Consider the following 20,071-nt stretch of genomic DNA (forward strand, 5'->3'; position numbering starts at 1 on the left):
TCACCATTTTTTTCCCATGGGTGCTCCAGCCCCAGAGCACCCACAGAGTTGACACCTATGCAGCTGTACATATATTTTACTAGGGTTAACTGCTCAATAACTCTCATATCTTTTCCCTAGCTAATAAACCTTTAGTTTACTATAGAATTGTCTACCAGCATTGTCTTTGGTTTGAGATCTAGGATGCAAATCGACCTGGGGGCCTGACAGTCTCTTGGTACTAGGTATCAGAGGGGTAGCCGTGTTAGTCTGTATCCACAAAAACAACAAGGAGGCTGGTGGCACCTTAAAGACTGACAGATGTATTAGGGCATAAACTTTTGTAGGTTAAAAAACCCACTTCTTCAGATGCATGGAGTGAAAATTACAGATACAGGCATAACTATACAGGCAATATTGACACGGCTAATTCAGTCAGGGGGATGTGGTCCACTCCCAATAATTGAGGAGGAGGTATCAATACCAAGAGAGGGAACATTGCTTTTGTAAAAATTGCTCACTACAATTTTTGGGTGTCTGCCTCGCATCTGACAGTCTGCCCTGAGGTAGGCACTCATGGCCGTCAGCATGACCATGGATACCCAGGATAACATAACTGAGAAATAAAGTTACATTATAGCATGGTGCGGTGGTAATATTTTAAATTTATACTTATTTTTCATGTAACTGCTCTCTCATCGGCATAACACAGTCTGCAGTAAGGATTTAGTCAGTACAAATTATTCACAGTCCTGAGTGACGTCCTTATCCTGACATCAGTTTGTAGTGTGGACCAGAGCTTGGGCTCCTATTTTGGTGGCTCTGGGCCTACTGCACCCTAAAGAACAAAAAGACAAATAAAAACCCAAAATTCTTAGTATATATATATATAAAGAAAGAGTCATGCCTTGTTAGTGTAACTCATGTTGTTTGAATTCTTGTGGTTGTCAATCTATTTTGGAGTTGGAGATGTATGTTCAGCAAAAATTACAGCAGACGTTTGCTTTTGAGAAGGATTTCATAGGAAATAGTGTACTACCTTTAGTGAATATTTACGAGCCAAGTCCTACGCACAAGCAGTGACATGAAAAAGCACTGAGGGCTGGATTGAGAGGCAAAGGAACCATTGAGAAAGGCAATCCCCTTGGTGGATCAAATGAAAATGAAGAAAAGCTTTGAGACACGTCAAGGAAATCCATCAGCCTGGAAGTCACATGATGCAAATTTGTGGTGTAGAAATAAGAACAAAAATTAAAAATCACAGTAAAAACATAGGCAGTGTGTAGGCCTGGCTTGACGTAACTAACTTGTCTCATGTCTTAGTGGGAATAACTGGGAGGGTGACTGGAAGGTTAAGTTGTAAATAGGGGCTTGACAAACAGTATGCTGGAGTCAGAATGTCTGTGCTAGCTAAGATAAGCAGCAACACCCTGATGGTTGGGGGTATGGACAAGATAAACCTGGAATGTAAAGATCTGATTTCACATGGACAGAGCATGCTGTACAGAGATTGGTTCCTGCAAAGTAACTAAGCCAATTCAAAAATGTGTGATTTAACTGTATAGCAAATGCAATGTAATGTGTAAATATACACAGAGGAAGAGGTCATCCATGTAACTTTGGATGTTTGGAACACCCTATCCCCACCCACTACGCTTGAGTCTGATCAACTCAGCAGTGTGCAAACAGCAGGAACCTGAATGACAAAATCCAGAGCCCTACTGAGTGTTTGGGAAGCAGGTGCTGGTGTAGATCAATCTCTGATAATTTTCATATGACTTTACATTGTGCCTCTTCATATAACCTTGTGGTGGGTCTACCCACGTGTGACCTCTGTTTTCATGGAACTTTGTATCAAAGCCTCATTTAGAAACTTTGCATTGCCCTTGGTATAATATTATAGCCCCTAAGGATAGAATAAGATAGAAGAAAAATTTCTTTTTGCTAGCAGTAGAACAAGAGCTCTCCCCCCCTACTCTTAATCAATTGCCCTGTTGAATGAATGAGGTGTGGATGAGCAAGGCATGAAAGGCAGCACCTCCAGACAGCCTCAACTGTTGGAGAGGGGCTGGGAGCCAGACCCAAGGACAATAAAACGTGTCAAGTGGGCTCATTAAAGACAAGCAGACATACTGACGGCCTGGGGGGGTTAGAAGCAAGCACCTTCTTTTGGAAACACCCTCTTTGCAGCATTGGGACAACACTCAAAAGAAAGCAGCACAAAGGACCAATGGACACAGACACAGAGTTTGAATCTGGTATAGATTTGCATAAGAGGAAAGCTGCTATAAAAGTGAGGTGTCTTGCAGAGGACCCCGGGTCTCATCTTGTCAACATGGGAGCATCGATCCGGATCGGCAGAAGCCCGGCTCCACCCCCTCCCCCATCTAACTCACCTGGCCAGTGAAGTTAAGGGGAGCAATTAATTGGTAACAACAAGACGGAGTGTGTTTGTGTGTGTGTGTGTGTGTGTGAGTGTAAGTGTAATATATTATATGCATATAATACAGTGTTAATGAATACATGTATTGCTAATAAATGTGGCGTTCTGCCTTATTCCCCCTGAAAAGATCCTGTGCAGTACTTTAAGTACAACACTGGGATACACCATCCTGTGGGAGGTGAAATAAAAAAGGCCCTCTGCCCACTCACCAGGGTTTTGCAAACACAGCAGGTGGCTCATCCCATCTGGGGTGGCTTATCCCTTCCACCACTGCCTGGGCCAGGGTTCTCCCCTCTGCTACTAGCCGGTGGTGCCTCGATCCTGTTCTTGATCCTGGCTCCTACCCCCAACTCTGTCCCTTGTTTTTGCACTTCACCCCTCTCCTTCCCCTGCTTCCAGCTGTGCAGCCAGTTTGGCCTCTCCCCACCTGTCCCCTCTGATTGTTGCCCATAAGCAACAGGGAGCAGATTGCTACACCAAGGGAGGCAGGACAAGGGCAGCAGCTGCAACTGAGCATTCTCAGTTCCAGTGATGCAGGGGTGCCGGAACAAGTTGTATAGCCTATCCCACTCCTTAAATTTGTATCTATGGCCTTTCACATAAAAATACATATTCCCAAAGCCAACATATAAGAGGGAGATACTTGAACCATAATGGCCTTAGTTTATTGACCACTGGGGCAGGCTGCACGACTCTTTTTCCCTACCTAGAAGAAGTTTTAGGACTGTTTTCAGAGTTCCAACCTTCTTAACATTTGTTTTTGCCACTGCCTGGCAAAGGAACACCTGAAAGCAGGAGAGAAATTGATCTTAGTTCACTGAGCTCCTCCTAGCTGTAGTCTAGTGCACAGCACCAAAATTTGTCTGACAAAGCCAGTGTTAAATGCCAGGATCTTCTGCAGAAGTAGCTCTGTGGCATCTTGCCTTGCCAGTTCACACCCTAAGAGGAAGTGAGGGTAGGGGAAGGACTGCAGCCATAGTGGAGGCCATAGCACTGATCTCAGCTCTGAGCAGTGGGGATCTCCTTCCTCTGACAGCGATCCCCCAGGAGTCTGGCTATGCAGAATTGAGTCAACTTCTGACACGTGTTACAAAAATCCCTCCACAGTAGTAAAGATACTTATCTGCAAGAGGAAAGGAAAGAACTTCTTTCTGTTCTGTAAGCAGCTAGTGATTAGATGAGAGCACAGGGCTAGGTCTCAACATCACTTTTAAATAGTTAATGAGACAGTTTCTATTGACAAGTATGGAAAAAATATCAGGATGCTAGAGTCTTTAGTCAGTATCCCTTTTATTTAAGAAAAAGGCCTATTCCAAATAAATAACAGGCATCTTCAATTATAGTTTCAGACAGCTGCAGCGGCCTAGGAGCCAGCAAACAGAGCTGTAAACAGGGGAGTTGGCTTCTTTCTGTAGTATTACTTTAAAAAAAAAAAAAAATCTGTAAATGGAGAGTAAATTTGAAGAAAGGTCACATGAAACCAAAACTATAATTGAGTTCCAAAAAGAATGAGATGTTCATGGAGGATAGCTAGGGATACAACCCCATGCTCCGAGGGTCCCTACTCTCTGATTGCCAGAAGCTGGGCCTGGCTGACAGGGGATGATGGATCACTCGATAACTGCCCTGTTCATTCCCTTTGAAGCACCTGGCTAGATGGACCATTGGTCTGCCCCAGTATGGATGTTTTTATGAAGAATTTACAACATTCCACCTAGTGTCTGAATCTTTAAATTTGTGTTTAAAGAGTAATACGCACTCAATGATGGCAGCTTGTAGGCAGGGATCTGAACAGTGTCTCTTGCTGTCTGCAGTTAAAGCCACAACTCACAATCCAAACCATACCACGCTTTGATGGTGACTATGTTCTTTAAGGGGAAACATTTAGCACTATGGAGAGGCTGAATAAGGAACCAGCTGCATATTCAGAAGAGCAAGTAATTTTGATGCTGCTAACTGCCTTGCTTGCTTCAGAAGCCATTTTCAAGGGCAAGAGCAATAATTCACCTCCTGTCTTTCTGCTTTACTCAAATGCAGTGGATTCCTACTACAAGTCCAGCTCAACAGAGGAAAGAAGTTGTAGTGAAAGTAACACCAGTTGCCTGAGAGGGGTCTATTTTCACTACAGAAATTTTAGTACAAATGCATGACATTTATCTCCTAAATTTTCCATGTTTTTCTTCCAATGTCTGTTAATTTGTAAACCATAGCCATCAGCCAGCATCAGTCATGTATCCTGCAAAAGGAAGATAAACAATTAAAATCAAAATAGTTATATACACCTCTACCCCTATATAATGCTGTCCTCGGGAGCCAAATAAATAAATAAATAAATCTTACTTATAGGTGAAACCGCGTTATATGGAACTTGCTTTGATCTGCCGGAGTGCGCAGCCCTGCCTCCCCCGGAGCGCTGCTTTACCGCATTAGAGCCGAATTCATGTTCTATCGGGTCGCGTTATATCAGGGTAGAGGTGTACTTCAGTCTTACACACATCTTTCTTTAGACTTCAAAGTTCTCATTTAAACTAAACTTTTCATTGGATGTATTGTCAGGAACAAATACTAGTTTTTGTATTATGTGAAACTGCATAGAACAAACATTTTAAACTCATTTCAGGTTAAAGCAGAGGTTATGGCATTTTCTTAGTGGCAAAATCTTAGAAAAAGCAGGAGAAAACATGCATTATGGATGTGTCAGGGCTAGGGTTAATTTGTCAGTAGAGGTCGTAATTGCAAGGGACAAACAACAAAAATGTAAGTGTTGATAATTACAAGCTAACTAACGGAGAACTAGGCTATCTATGAATCTGCTCTTCTCCCCCTTATAAAAAAAGCTGAGTGGAAAAATATTCCTCTAGAAGTTCCACTCTGCACCAGGAATGGACACCTCTGTATATTTACATAAACAACATTTTTATAGTGCGATATTAGTTTCTTCAATATCTAGTCACATTGAATATTCTTATTTAACAATGGACCATGTGAATGCTATGTAAAATACTGTATAGTCCTTATGAAGTCCATGTGAGCTTCTTTATGATATATATCAGTGATCCCCAACCTTTTCTGTGGGGCAGGCACCAGATGACTAGCCGCTGAGGACCGTGGCCGCCAGACAAGCAGCTACCGAAATGTCGCCATGAAGCGGCAACGTCAAGAGGCGTCGCCGCCAAAATGCCACCATGAAGCAGCGTCATCAAGAGGCGTTCGGTGGCATTTTGGCGGTAGCGCTTCTTGACGTTGCCGCTTCTCAGCGGCTGCTTTTCTGGCAGCCAGTAGGCGGGCTCACATGGATGCCATGGCACCCGCGGGCACCGCGTTGGGGACCCCGATATATACTAAACACAATTAAGCTCTTCATGAAATATACTAAATGCAATTACTTTAGTTTACATACCTGTTTTAAAGCACCATGTACTGTAACTACACAGAGCGCCGTATAATCCATTTGACGAACTAGCACATGCAATGCTGCCTCCTTATACATGAAATCTTGTATTTGCTTATAATCTGGTTTTATTTATTTTTTTCACCTAAAGAACAACATAGGATTTTCTCCTTCATTCTTAATAAGGTAATATGGAAGGCTACTGGGAGCACATCAAACCTGTCCTCTGCTCTCCACACTGGCTCAAAAGCAGCAGAAACTTGACTTGAAAAGGTGGGGGGCTGAGGTTTGGGCTCAGAGGGTACATCTACACAGGGTAAAGGGCTTGGAGCATGGCCGTGGCTGGCCCAAGTAGCTGACTCAGGCTTGGGGGGCTCAGGCTGCAGCCCAAGCTCTAGGACCTTCCCCCTTCGCAGGGCCCCAGCCCGAGCCCAAACATCAACACAGCAATTTTTCAGCTCCGGATCCCGAGCCCTGCGAGCCCCAGTCAGCTGACCCAGGCCAGTCACCAGGTTTTTTATTCCTGTGTGGACAATCCCAGAGAGCCTGGGCAGCAGGGCAGGCACTCACCTTAGCATGGCAGGTTAAGGAAATGGTCAGGGCAGTGCCACTGGTCCTGCTTCCCTACCCTGGGCACCCTGAGTAACTGCTTGCCCAGCTTCCAGTCTTCTGCTCCAGAGAGGAAATGCCTGCCCTGCTGAAAGAGATGTGGCTTTGCCCAGCCCAGTTCCATTCCCTGCCTCCAGGTATGCCCTCTCCCCAGTGCCCAGGGTGCTGGGACACCGGAAGAGCAAAGCCTGGGCTGCCCTATTTCACACTCTCCCCAGGCCTAGGGAGATAAAAATCCCCAATGATGGAGATTGCACAAAGAGCAGATTGGACAAACTCCTGTCAGGGATGGTCTAGATAATATTTAGTCCTGCCTTGAGTGCAGGGGACTGGACTAAATGACCTCTTGAGGTCCCTTCCAGTTCTATGTACAGACACTTTTCCCAACCTATGTATTATATACCTTTTTTCCCCCCTGTGACGGGTTGGATCACAGAAACCCCCTTGGGAGCTGCCACCCGATGTGCAAAGACTACCCCTGCTTCTGTTTTCCCTGCCAGCTCAGGACTCCAGCACCGTGTCTTGCTGAGCCAGACACTCCTGTTTGGCTCCAGACACAGACCCAGGGTCTGAATCACTTGTCCCAAAGCTGCAAGTTTACCTGAAAACAGCTCGCAGTAGTGTGCTCGTCTTTAGCACTCAGATGCCCAACTCCCAATGGGGTCTAAACCCAGATAAATCCGTTTTACCCTGCATATGTATGCAGGGCAAACTCATAAATTGTTCGCCCTCTATAACACTGATAGAGAGATATGCACAGTTGTTTGCTCCCCCAGGTATTAATACATACTCTAAGTGAATTACTAAATAGAAAGTGATTTTATTAAATACAGACAGTAGGATTTAAGTGGTTCAAAGTAGTAACAGACAGAACGAAGTAAGTCACAAGCAAAATAAAATAAAATGCGCAAATCTATGCCTAATCAAACTGAATACAGATAATCTCACCCTCAGAGATGCTTCAGTAAGTTTTTCTCAGACTGGACACCTTCCAGGCCTGGGCACAATTCTTTCCCCTGGTGCAGCTCTTGTTGCCGCTCAGGTGATAGCTAGGGGATTCTTCATGATGGCTTCTCCCTCTCTCTGTTCTCTTCCCCCCTTTATATATCTTTTGCATAAGGCGGGAACTCTTTGTCTCTCTGGGTTTCCACCCCCCCTCACTGGAAAAGCACCAGGTTAAAGATGGATTCCAGTTCAGGTGACATGATCACATGTCACTGCAAGACTTCATTACTCACTTGCCAGCACACACATATACAGGAAGACTCACAGGTAAATACAGCCATCTGCAGACAATGGGAGTCATCAAGATTCCAAACCATCATTAATGGTCCACACTTTACACAATTACAATAGGCCCTCAGAGTTACATTTTATATTTCTAGTTTTAGATACAAGAGTGGTACATTTATACAAATCAGATGATCACACTCAGTAGATTATAAGCTTTATAATGATACTTTACAAGAGACCTTTTGCATGAGGCATATCCCAGTTACTTACATTCACTTATTACCGTATTTTCTCTAAAACTATCTCAGTTACATTATATTGACTTATTATCAAGTTTTTTATAAAACCATATAGACTGCACAACGTCACACCCCCCTCCCCAACATTAGCTTGAATACAAATTTGTGTGTGTGTTATGCCTATTACAAACAGGGGACACAGACATTCAAACTTTATATCATTCTAACATGGCTACTCAGAAGCAATAAACATGAAAACATTTAGCATATAAAAGATTCAACACAATTGCTTATACTTACGTAGACAGGTGGGCAAAGATGGAACCCATGAATCGTTAGCTTCAAATTTAACTGAACTGTTACCATTCAGAGTGTAGCCAGAATCACATTCAAATATTACGGTGTTTCTATTTGAATAGTCAGATCCAAAGCCAGACTGCTTTTTTCCATTTTTGACTTCTGGCTCTGGACACTTAACCACAGAAAATTAAAAGTGCCAGCCTAAGAACGTTTTGCACAGGAAGCATTTAGTTGGGGGGAGGGGAGGGGGAGGGGTAAAGGAAAGAAGAAAAAGCCCTGATTCTTGACTACAGCAGGTATCAAAACATATTTTAAAATAAAGTTATACAACTTTGGATCTCTCTCTTTAATAAGATGTTCATCTACATATAGCACAGCACCCAACTGTATGGCTATCAGGCCCCTTCCCCGCCCTCCCAGTAAACTGCATGAGTTAAACCGTATGAAGCAACAGAGGGTCCTGTGGCACCTTTGAGACTAACAGAAGTACTGGGAGCATAAGCTTTCGTGGGTAAGAACCTCACTTCTTCAGATGCAAGACTTNAGCAGCTCGCGCCCCCAGCCCTTATGTAGAGAGGGGAGGACGAGTACCGCCCATACTCGCCTCCGGTTGGCTGCTTATGGGGCTGATCGACCAGCCAGTCGGCCAATCAAGACGCTGACTGAGAGGGAGGCCGAGGCTGGCGTTTACCGGCCTCAGCTGTAGCCTCGGAGGTCGGGTAGGGGAGGAGTCACTGATTCGAAGCGCCGCCTGGTTTGGTCAGTAGGGGCAGAGGCGGCGCCTTGCACCATAGAAATGTCAGGCTCATGCCTAGAGGCACCTGATGAAGTTACCAAAGGCACCTGGCTTCCTTCCTGCCCAGAGTCCCTGGCTTCTGGGCGCTTTTCTGCTAGGGCTGTGCCATGGGTCAAATGGCCCACAAGCCATCCTGGGCCCTGGAGAGCTAGAATCTGAATCTTTCCGGCACCACCAAATAAGTCAGCACCATACCTACTTATGCTGGCTCCTCTTTGCGTGCTTTAAGTCTCATAAGCTTTCCCCCATCCAGATACCATTGGACAGAGGGATTATTTCAATTGGCACCTTTTACATGTTTCTCCAGCTACGCAACAGCTGAGGCTCTTGCTTCATTCATTTAGTAGGGTCCTGATGTTTCTGTCTTTTTTTCTAGAAAACTTAAGAGCTAAATTGTTGAACTCACACTATTTTGTTTTAAATGTATACATTTATTTCCCTTGCTTTTGAAGGCATTTACATAGCTGCCTATAATTTTGGTGGATTTCCAGCTTGCACATCTGTAACTCAAGGTAGAAATAACATCTGAGTTGAAGCTTACTTTATCTTTTAATGAAAGCTGAGTTTCTCACCTAATTATATAGCTCTAGGAGCTGGGACTTTAAGAAAAACATCAAATAATGATGTATCCTTTGCATTCAGGGGCAGGCCCACTCCATTCTCCATTGACATTATCTTTTGTTATAGAATAAATGGAGGCCTCTCCAACAAGAGAGAAGCCCTGGTTACATCTGTAAATTACTGCTGAGCCAAAGGAAAACTCTTGTCCACTCTGACCGTTATGGGCTCCATGGGTGATATCAGGAGGTGGAAGACAAGGTATTGCTGAAGCAAAATATGTCAACATGAAAATTAAAGTTTACATTGAAGGTGAACTGAAGAGAGTTTTCACTAAGAAAGTTGTCTCAAATCTCCCCAAAAAGCTATTTAGCCATTTGGAAGTGTACTTAACATTGCATTTTAACATTTGAAGCAATACCCCTTTCAGATTCTGAAGGTTTTTCTGCTTTTAGGCTCGACCCAACTCAGTACGTCCATTGCTCAAAGAGAATGCTCTATAAAACACCAGCTCTGGATGATGACCTTAACCGAGCATGCTCAGGGAGCCAGAACTCTTGCCAGGCATCTCTAGAGGTAGTATTGTTCCACCAACAGAAAACTAAGCTAGGACATTTCTTGTAGCAGCAACTGATTCTAGACTGGACATCAGCAGCATGATTGACAGACCAAGCCTAGAAAGCATTCAAGAGATCAAATTAAGGTAGAGGCAAATTAATTGTGATTCACTCCAAAAGAGCCTCAGATTTTAAGTGGATAATCAGATTTGGGAAGGGTCAAAACTTCCTGAAGTCATTATCATGCCTTTTATTTAGTGAGCAGCAGGATTACACAGATGCAATAGCAAAGAGGAACCATGAGGCCTGTTGGATTATGAATATTAAACAGTGCCAGGTGAACAATCTAAAAGGTACTTTTTAAAAAAAATTGATTCCGTAGGAGTCATCCAAACACCATGGTGAACCACAGTATGATTTCATTCCTCCCCCCAACAAAACTGGCATTTGGATTAAATGCCAAAGTAAGAATAGACTGACTCCTCTGAAGCACCAGCTATGCTGCATCATCGCCAGACATGAACTGTTCCTAAAACCATTAAATTAGTTTACCTTGGCAAAAGTGGAACCTCCTTATCCCGGTCAACTCCATTTCCCAGAAGCACACATTGGCCTAATGTTAACTTGGATTGCAAACCACAGCACAAGTTGGCAAACAGGTCTGTCTCAAAGGAATGTGTGCTCTGCTTAATTTGCTTTTAAGCAATAAGCAGTCATCAAGCAGGAAGAAAAAAAACCTCAAAAAGTGAGGAAAAGCAGCAGGGAAGAGCTTTTCCTACAGACTTTTTGTCAACTGGGATTGGTTTTCAAAGGGGCAGGACTGATACTATAAAAAAGGAGGGTGCTGATTTTTGTGGGACCCAACTGAGAGTGCCAATTAGGAACAAATTGCTTAGAGCAGGGCAGTTACAGCCCAAGGCTGGGGTTCCTTTGCACACCAAGGCAAACCAAACCAGCCAAACAGAGAAGATTTCGGCTTTACCCCACTGGCTAACCATAAGTCACACAAGCAATTCCCTTAGACACTCCAGTTTCCCAGGATCCCCACCAGTGCCACTTGTTATGGGGACGAATGGTTATGAAAACCAATACCCCAGTAAAAGAAAAGAGGTTCTCCTGATCCCGAAGGACCAAGCCCCAGAGTCAGGTCAATATACAAATCAGATCTTACCCACGAATCAGGCCTTGTCCCTGGGCAGAAGCGCTCTGGGGGCAGGAGGCTAGGAGGGATGCCGTGCAGGCAGCAGCCAGCAGGGAGGCGCTACGCCCCAGGGGCCGGGCAGGGGGCACCTGTGGCTGCGGCGGGAGCACACCTCGCCCCTCCCGCAGCCCGGGCTGAGGGGCTGGATGTGGGCGGGGCCAGGCCCCAGGGAGACTGAAGGGGAGGGCTCGGGGGAGCCGCCCGGCAGACTTGGGGCGGGGGGAGACCAAGGGGACTCTGTGCCCGGCCCCCCTCGCCGCGAGCCCCGCGCAGGGGCAGCAGGAGCAGGCGGCGCCGGGGGAAGGACTCGCGAGACGAAGGCCACCTGAGCAACGCAACCGGCGCCCCCCTGTGACTGCTTAGGGCGCCAGGTGAGCCGCCCGGCGGGGCCAGCAGCAGAAGGGGCGGGGCCTGTGTCGCTGCTGGGCGCTCGCGCGCTGTCCGGGCAGCAGGTGCTGCCTCAGCCGGGGGAGGGGCTGAGGGTTCTGCCCAACGATCGGCGCTCGCTCCGCCCCTTCCGGGCGCGAGCGCAGGGGTCTTCTCACGGTAGCAGCGCGGAGCGCTCATGCTCGGGTTCGCTGCTGGGCTAGTGTCCTTGTTCCAGTCGGTACAATCCCCCTCCCCCGCTCGGCCGCCGGGAGCAGCCCCTGGAGTGGGGAAGGGTCAGGCTGACCCCGGAGCCCTCCCTTACCTGGGCTGGGGAGGGCGGTAGCGCCCCCCTCGGCGCAGGCTGGGAGATGTAGTTCCTAGCTCTGCCGGGAGAGGAAGTGACGTTGGGCAGGGGGACCTGACGAGCCGGGCTGCGAATGCGCGCGGGGCGCTGTGGCTCTGCCTGGCACGTGCGTGGCCGTTGGAGCCTCTCCCGCGGCCGGAGAAGAGTTTTGTGTCTCCCGGCTCTGGGCATGCGCAGATCGGGGGGGGGGGGAGGGGGGAAAAGAGTCCCGCATGCGCAGAGGCAGCGCTCACCTGCTGCTGCTCCCTGGCGCCAGATGGCACATTTCTCCACGTAGCAATTTCACATCTATTATAGTGCAAGTAACGGCTACCTGTCGGCATTTGCTACATCAATAGCAGCTTCTAACATCTATAAGTATCGGAGTGTGCTGCCGGTAGCACATTCCTACGAGGAGCAGTATCCTTCACTACATGGAAAATCGGACATCAGGAATGGTAACATCCATAAGCCAGTAAGTGAACACTTCAGTCTCCCTGGTCATTCTATTACAGATTTAAAAGTCACTGTCATTGAACAAAAAAACTTCAGAAACAGACTTCAAAGAGAAACAGCAGAATTAAAATTCATTTGCAAATTCAACATCATTAATCTGGGCTTGAATAGGGACTGGGAGTGTCTGGCTCACTACAGAAGCAGCTTTTCCTCTCCTGGAATTGACACCTCCTCATCTATTACTGGGAGTGGACTACATCCACCCTGATTGAATTGGCCCTGTCAACACTGGTTCTCCACTTGTGAAGTAACTCCCTGCTCTCCATGTGTCAGTACATAATGCCTGCATCTGTAACTTTCACTCTATGCATCCGAAGAAGTGAGATTTTTACTCACGAAAGCTTATGCCCTAATAAATCTGTTAGTCTTTAAGGTGCCACCAGACTCCTTGTTGTTTTTACATGGAAAATGTCTGTGCAGCCCGGACATGGCCCGGGGGGGGGGGGGGGGGGAGGAAGGGGCGGGTGCCCCCCGGGGGGGGGGGGGGAAAGGGGGGGGGCTGAGATCCCCTCGGATTTACCGCTGCTCCTTCCCATGGGGACCCCCCATCCTTTCCAGCCCTGCCCCCTTTCTCTAGAGAGCAACGAGCCACATCCAGGGTGACCCTCCCCCTTCCCTCAAATCCCTGAGAAGGTCTCTGTTCTCTCCCCCGATTGTGTCCCATTTTCTCTCCACTTCGCCAATGTCCAGTTCAAATCTCAGGTTTGGGGTGTTTCCCCCCATTTTTACCTACAGTGATTTGTCCTTGTTTAGGTGGGAAATCATTCCCCTGAGTGATTTCTGAACTGGGAAGAGGGTTAATGGGCAGAGGCTGGGAGATCCCTGAGACAGGGATACTGCTGGGCTGGGCTGGGAGGGGGGGACGGGCACTCTCTGCTGGCAACAGGGCATGGAAAGGCCCAGGAAGGGAGGAGCAAGCATCCCCCACGGAGACTGCCCAGCCCCAGGTTGCCCAGTCCCAGCTACTTCCCCTCCCCCACCCTGCCCAACCCAGCAGCCCCCCCCACTACTGCTAGTCACATTCCCAAACCCCACAGCCAGCCCCTACCCACAGCCAGTGACCTTCTGACTCTAGCCCCACTCCTTTCCCCTGTGAAAGTGACATCAACCAGGGCTCCCTGCCGGCCATGTGAATGTGAGGCAAGAAGAATCCATCCCATTCTGTTGTTGATTGAGTATCACTGTTTAATCCCCTCAAATTTCTCCTCTTTTCTCTTGAACTGTTGAATGGTGACATAAAAACTACCGCAATGTTGGTGCTTCTCTCTTATGTGGGCAAATATTTAGTTTGCGCCCCATTTTCTCCTCAGTTCTGAAATACTGATATCAAATTCTTGAAAATCTTCCTGCTTTTCTCTCCAGGTGTCTGACTGAGATCAGGTTTCAAAGTAGCAGCCGTATTAGTCTGTATCCACAAAAAGAACAGGAGTACTTGTGGCATCTTAGAGACTAACAAATTTATTTCAGCATAAGCTTTCGTGGGTTACAGCTCACTTCTTCAGATGCATAGAGTGAAACACACAGACAGAAGATATTTATACATACAGAAAACATGAACAAAAAAACTTCAAAACAGACTTCAAAGAGAGACTGCTGAACTCGAATTAATATGCAAATTAGACACAATTAATTAGGTCTAAACAGAGACTGGGTCATTACAGTAATTGAAATTTTTTCCCCCCATGTTAAGTTCTCCTCACACCTTCTATGGGTCATCTCGATTATCACTTCATAGTTTTTTCTTCTGCTGCTACTGATAGCCCATCTCAATTGATTGGCCTCTTACAATTGGTATGTGTACTTCCACCTTTTCATGTTCTGTCTGTGTGTTTCACTCTATGCATCCGAAGAAGTGGGCTGTAGCCCATGAAAGCTCATGCTGAAATAAATTTGTTAGTCTCTAAGGTGCCACAAGTACTCCTGTTCTTTTTGACTGAGATCAGGGATCTTATCATACTGAGCATGGCTCAGGCCTTGCCTGATATCAGGTTCCCCAGTGTGCTGGGCACTGCACAAACCCTGACCAAGTTTGGGGCACTCATTGTGCCAGGAACTGCACAGATCCCTACAGAGAGCAGGGACCTTGTTGTGCCGGGTGCTACAGTGACCCTGACTGAGCTCCGGGCCCCTGTTGTGCCAGGCCCTGCATCAACATGAAGTGGAATCAGGCTCCCATTGTGCCAGATGCTGCAGAGACGGGAAACAAAATCAGGGACCTTGTTGTTCCTGGAGCTGCAGAGACCCCAACTGAGATCTGGACCCTGTTCTGCCTGGTAAAACTGAGACCTGGACTGAGATTACAGCCCCCCTTGTGCCAGGCAGTGCCCGACTGCAGCCCAGATTGCTGCCTCCATTTTGCTGGGCACTTCAGAGACCCCGAGTGAGATCTGTGTCCCCGTTGGGCCCTGGCCCTGCACTGACCCCGACCAAGAACATGCCCCATCACTATTGGGCACTGCACAGACCATGACAGAGATCCTGCCCCCACATTTTGTCAGGTACTGCAGGGATCCCAACCAAAATCAGGGATCCTGTAATGCTGGGAGTTGCAGTGCCCCCGACTGAGGTCAGGCCCCCTGTTGTGCAGGGCTCTGCACAGACATTGATCAAGATCAGGGTCCCCATTGTGACTGGTGCTGAACAGACACCAAGGGTATCTCTACCCTGCCATTAAAAACCCACAGCTGGCCCATGCCAGCTGACTCAGGCTCACAGGGCTCAGGCGAAGGGGCTGTTTAATTGCAGTGTAGATGTCTGGGCTCAGCTGGAGCTGGGCTGTAGGACCCTGCGAGATGGGAAGGTGCCAGACCTTGGGCTGCAGCCCAAGCCAGGTCATCTACACCACAATTAAACAGTCCCACAGCCTGAGCCGTGTGAGCCCAAGTCAGCGGGCACGGGCCAGCCACCGGTGTCTCACTGCAGTGTAGACATGCCCACAGTGACAGAGTGGCCACAAAAAGCTCAAAGGCTAAATAGGCAAATGGTGGGAGGCTACTCTCCATTTTACAGATGGGGAAACTGAGGCTTGGAGAACTGAAGTAATTTGCTCAAGTTTGCATGGAGAATTTGGGACAAAACTGGGAACTGAACCCAGATTGTTTGAATTCTTGCCTCTCCCCTTAACCCCAAGCCCAGCTTGTGAGTGTACAGCATTGTTTTGGTCTGTGTTTGCATTGCATTGATTTCCAAGGGAGGTTGTGGAATTTCCTTCATTGGAGGCTTTTAAGACCAGGTTAGAGGTACACCAGTCTGGGAATATCTAGGCATACTTGGTCCTGCCTCATCACAGGAGGCTTAAGTAGATGACCTCTCAAGGTCCTTTCCATGCCTACATTGAAATAATTCTCTTTTGTGCTGTGCCCTTGTGATGGGTTGGATTGGAGAAACCCCTTTGGGACTGCCATCTGATGTGCTGGGACTACCTCTGAGCCTGTTTTCCCTGCCAGCTTGGGACTTCAGAACCTTGCCTTGTTTGAGCCAGACACGCTTGCCTGCTGCAAACACAGATCCAAGTCTAAACCACATCCCCCACAAGCTGAAAGCTTAACTGAAAATGGCTTAAGAAGTGTTCCTGTCTCCCGCACTCAGATACCCAACTCCCAATGGGGTCCAAACCCCAAATAAATCTTTTACCCTGTATAAAGCTTATACAGGGTAAACTCAAATTGTTCGCCCTCTATAACACTGATAGAGATGCACAGCTGTTTGTCCCCCCAGGTATTAATACATATTATGGGTTAATTGATAAGTAAAAAGTGATTTTATTAAATACAAAAAATAGGATTTAAGTGGTTCCAAGTAATAACAGAAAGAACAAAGTGATTACCAAGCAAAATAAAATGAAACACGCAAGTCTATGCCTAATACAGTAGAAATTAAATGCAGGTAAATCTCACCCTCAGAGATGTTCCAATGAACTTCTTTGCCAGACTAGCCTACTTCTAGTCTGGGCTCAGCAATCACTCTCACCCCTGTAGTTACAGAATTGATTCCTTGAGGACCTGCTCCATGATTTTTCCAGGGACTGAGGTGAGGCTGACTGGCCTGTAGTTCCCTGGATCCTCCTACTTCCCTCTTTTAAAGATGGGAACTACACTAGCCTTTTTCCAGTCATCCGGGACCTCCCCCGATTGCTATGAATTTTCAAAGATAATGGCCAATGGCTCTGCAATCACATCTGCCAACTCCTTTAGCACCCTTGGATGTAGCGCATCCGGCCCCATGGACTTGTGCTCATCCAGCTTTTCTAAATAGTCCTGAGCCACTTCTTTCTCCACAGAGAGCTGGTCACCTCCTCCACATACTGTGCTGCTCAGTGCAGTAGTCTGGGAGCTGACCTTGTCTGTGAAGACAGAGGCAAAAAAAGCATTGAGTACATTAGCTTTTTCCACATCCTCTGTCACTCGGTTGCCTCTCCTATTCAGTAAGGGGCCTACGCTTTCCTTGACCACCTTCTTGTTGCTAACATACCTGAAGAAACCCTTCTTGTTACTCTTAACATCTCTTGCTAGCTGCAACTCCAAGTGTGATTTGGCCTTCCTGATTTCACTCCTGCATGCCTGAGCGATATTTTTATACTCCTCCCTGGTCATTTGTACAATCTTCCACTTCTTGTAAGCTTCTTTTTTGTGTTTAAGATCAGCAAGGATTTCACTGTTAAGCCAAGCCAGTCGCCTGCCATATTTAGTATTCTTTCTACACATCGGGATGATTTGTTCCTGCAACCTCAATAAGGATTCTTTAAAATACAGTCAGCTCTCCTGGACTCCTTTCCCCCTCATGTTATTCTCCCAGGGGATCCTGCCCATCTGTTCCCTGAGGGAGTCAAAGTCTGCTTTTCTGAAGTCCAGGGTCCGTATTCTGCTGCTCTCCTTTCTTCCTTGTGTCAGGATCCTGAACTCGACCATCTCATGGTCACTGCCTCCCAGGTTCCTATCCACTTTCGCTTCCCCTACTAATTCTTCCCTGTTTGTGAGCAGCAGGTCAAGAAGAGCTTTGCCCCTAGCTGGCCCAGTACTCCCCACTAGCAGGTTTTATTAGGCAGAGAATACAGGCATATGCTGTCATTGATGATGTCATTGTGAGCTCCTTCCCAGGGGGGACCAGTCTCACTTAGACCCCCAGGTGACCTGAAAGGAGAAGGACTTCAGCCTTTCCCTTGGTGTTTGTGGATGACGATTCCAGCTTATTCCAATTTATGGTGACTCCTCTGAGAGCTTCCAGGTAAATCTGATATGAACTATGCCTTGGATACAGACAACATGCCCAGTTGTTGTGTGTCTGAGTTAACGACTTGAGACTGTCAAAATAACAGGCTCAATTGAAATGATTTAATCTAAAATTATTAATCAGAGATTAGTACAGCACTATACAGAATACAGAAATAAATAGCTCCATTACTGCCCTTTGTTGTCAGATTAAGAGCTGGATCTGTGTCTCTCCGGCATCTGCGCAGTTTTCATCCCCCCAACTAAGTTCCCACATTGGTATCATGGTATAGGGTTTCAGACAAAGGAAACCTAGTTGCCAAGAATATTCTCCCAGAAACATATGTTCTGGTGTCATTTCTGTCCATTCTCAGTTTACCCGACTCATGGGAGAAGGCATGATTATTTACAGCTGAGAGGGCTAACAATTCTTCAAGTTAATCTCTCTCAGTGGGTCTTTCTTACCCCACAATCATTCTTCCATGTTGATTTCCCCAACAGAAAACATCTGCTATAACAATAATCTCTTATTAGTGTCCCTAATCTGTATATGCCCATGTTAGCATTTTATATATATGTTAAGGAGATGGTTTCCAAGAATATCAAGAGTTTTACAGACATGAAGGCACTCTAGAGTTATTAAATACAGCATGATGAATAAATTCCTGAATAGGGTTACACATTGGTCAAGACCTGTGTTCTGGGGCTTCGAATTCAGACATACTCTTTGTTGAAGAGAATATATATATAAAAATACAGAACTAATGGTATGACTATCACTAACAAGAACTAACATCAGTCCTGTTGGAATGAGGCAGACTTTGGGCTGTCAGTTTGGAAAAGTCTCCTTTAACTCAGCAGTTTTCCTAAAATAGCAGTTGTTGGAAAAACATCAATTGTGGATGTGCGAACCCCAAAGATACATTAAACAAAAAAAGAAAGAAAGAGAAAAGAAAAAGAAAAACAATGTGTGTTTTGAGTTGATTCCATAACCTGGCCTAAGGGTTAAATACCCTTCCTCTAAGAGCTATCATCCTCAAAAGGAAAAGGAATCTCAGCACCAAAAAAAAAAAAAAAATGGGTTGCAGGAATTTTTAAAAGATAAAATACTGTGTCATGCATCCATCACAATCCTTATTAATAAGTGTGTGTATCTCATGACACATCTCACGTCTTTCCTTTGCAAACAAGAGAAGGTGGGAACTCCATGATCCTTAAAATCTAACTAGGGAAAAAGGTCACACAAATTGTGTCCTTAAGTTGTTTTCCTCTTTAAAGGCCTGGTCTACACTACGACTTTAATTCGGATTTATCAGCTTTAATTCGAATTAACCCTGCAACCGTCCACACAACGACGCTATTTATTTCGATGTAAAGGGCCCTTTAAATCGATTTCTGTACTCCACCCCGACGAGCGGAGTAGTGCCAAAATCGATTTTAGCAATTCGAATTAGGGTTAGTGTGGCCGCAATTCGATGGTATTGGCCTCCGGGAGCTATCCCACAGTGCATCATTGTGACCGCTCTGGACAGCAATCTAAACTCGGATGCACTGGCCAGGTAGACAGGAAAAGCCCCGCGAACATTTGAATTCCATTTCCTGTTTGCCCAGCGTGGAGAGCACAGGTGACCACAGATAGCTCATCAGCACAGGTAACCATGCAGGCTGATAATCGAAAAAGAGCACCAGCATGGACCGTGAGGGAGGTACTGGATCTGATCGCTGTATGGGGAGAGGATTCAGTGCTTGCAGAACTTCGTTCTAAAAGACAAAATGCAAAAACTTTTGAAAAAATCTCCAAGGGCATGATGGAGAGAGGCCACAATAGGGACTCAGATCAGTGCTGTGTGAAAGTCAAGGAGCTCAGACAAGCCTATCAAAAAACAAAGGAGGCAAACGGTCGCTCCGGGTCAGAGCCGCGGACATGCCGCTTCCACGCCGAGCTGCATGCAATTCTAGGGGGGGCTGCCACCACTACCCCACCTGTGATCGTGGATTCTGGGTCGGGGATAGTCTCATCAGCGACGCCTGAGGATTCTGCCGATGGGGGAGAGGAGGAGGATGAGGATGAGGATGAGCTTGCAGAGAGCACACAGCACTCCATTCTCCCCAACAGCCAGGATCTTTTTATCACCCTGACTGAAGTACCCTCCCAAGCCTCCCAAGCCAGTACCCAAGACTCTGACCCCATGGAAGGGACCTCAGGTGAGTTTACCTTTTAAAATATAAAACTTGTTTTAAAAGCAAACGGTTTTTAATGATTACTTTGCCTGACTTTGCATTCGCGGTCAGTTCAGCTACTGGAAAAGTCTGTAGCTACTGGAAAAGTC

General features: G+C 46.5%; 1 long non-coding RNA gene across 1 annotated transcript; it reads right to left on the reverse strand.

The window, feature by feature from the left end:
* Positions 1–373: 373 nt before the first annotated feature.
* Positions 374–8,369, reverse strand: LOC117870078. The gene is made up of 3 exons (XR_004643896.1): positions 8,195–8,369; positions 3,129–4,658; positions 374–817 (listed from the first exon to the last, which is right to left on the reverse strand). It is a non-coding gene; the product is annotated as an uncharacterized LOC117870078 (long non-coding RNA).
* Between the last annotated feature and the right edge of the window lie 11,702 nt (positions 8,370–20,071).

The sequence above is a fragment of the Trachemys scripta genome, chromosome 25 (assembly GCF_013100865.1).
Source record: "Trachemys scripta elegans isolate TJP31775 chromosome 25, CAS_Tse_1.0, whole genome shotgun sequence".
NCBI lineage: Eukaryota > Metazoa > Chordata > Testudines > Emydidae > Trachemys > Trachemys scripta.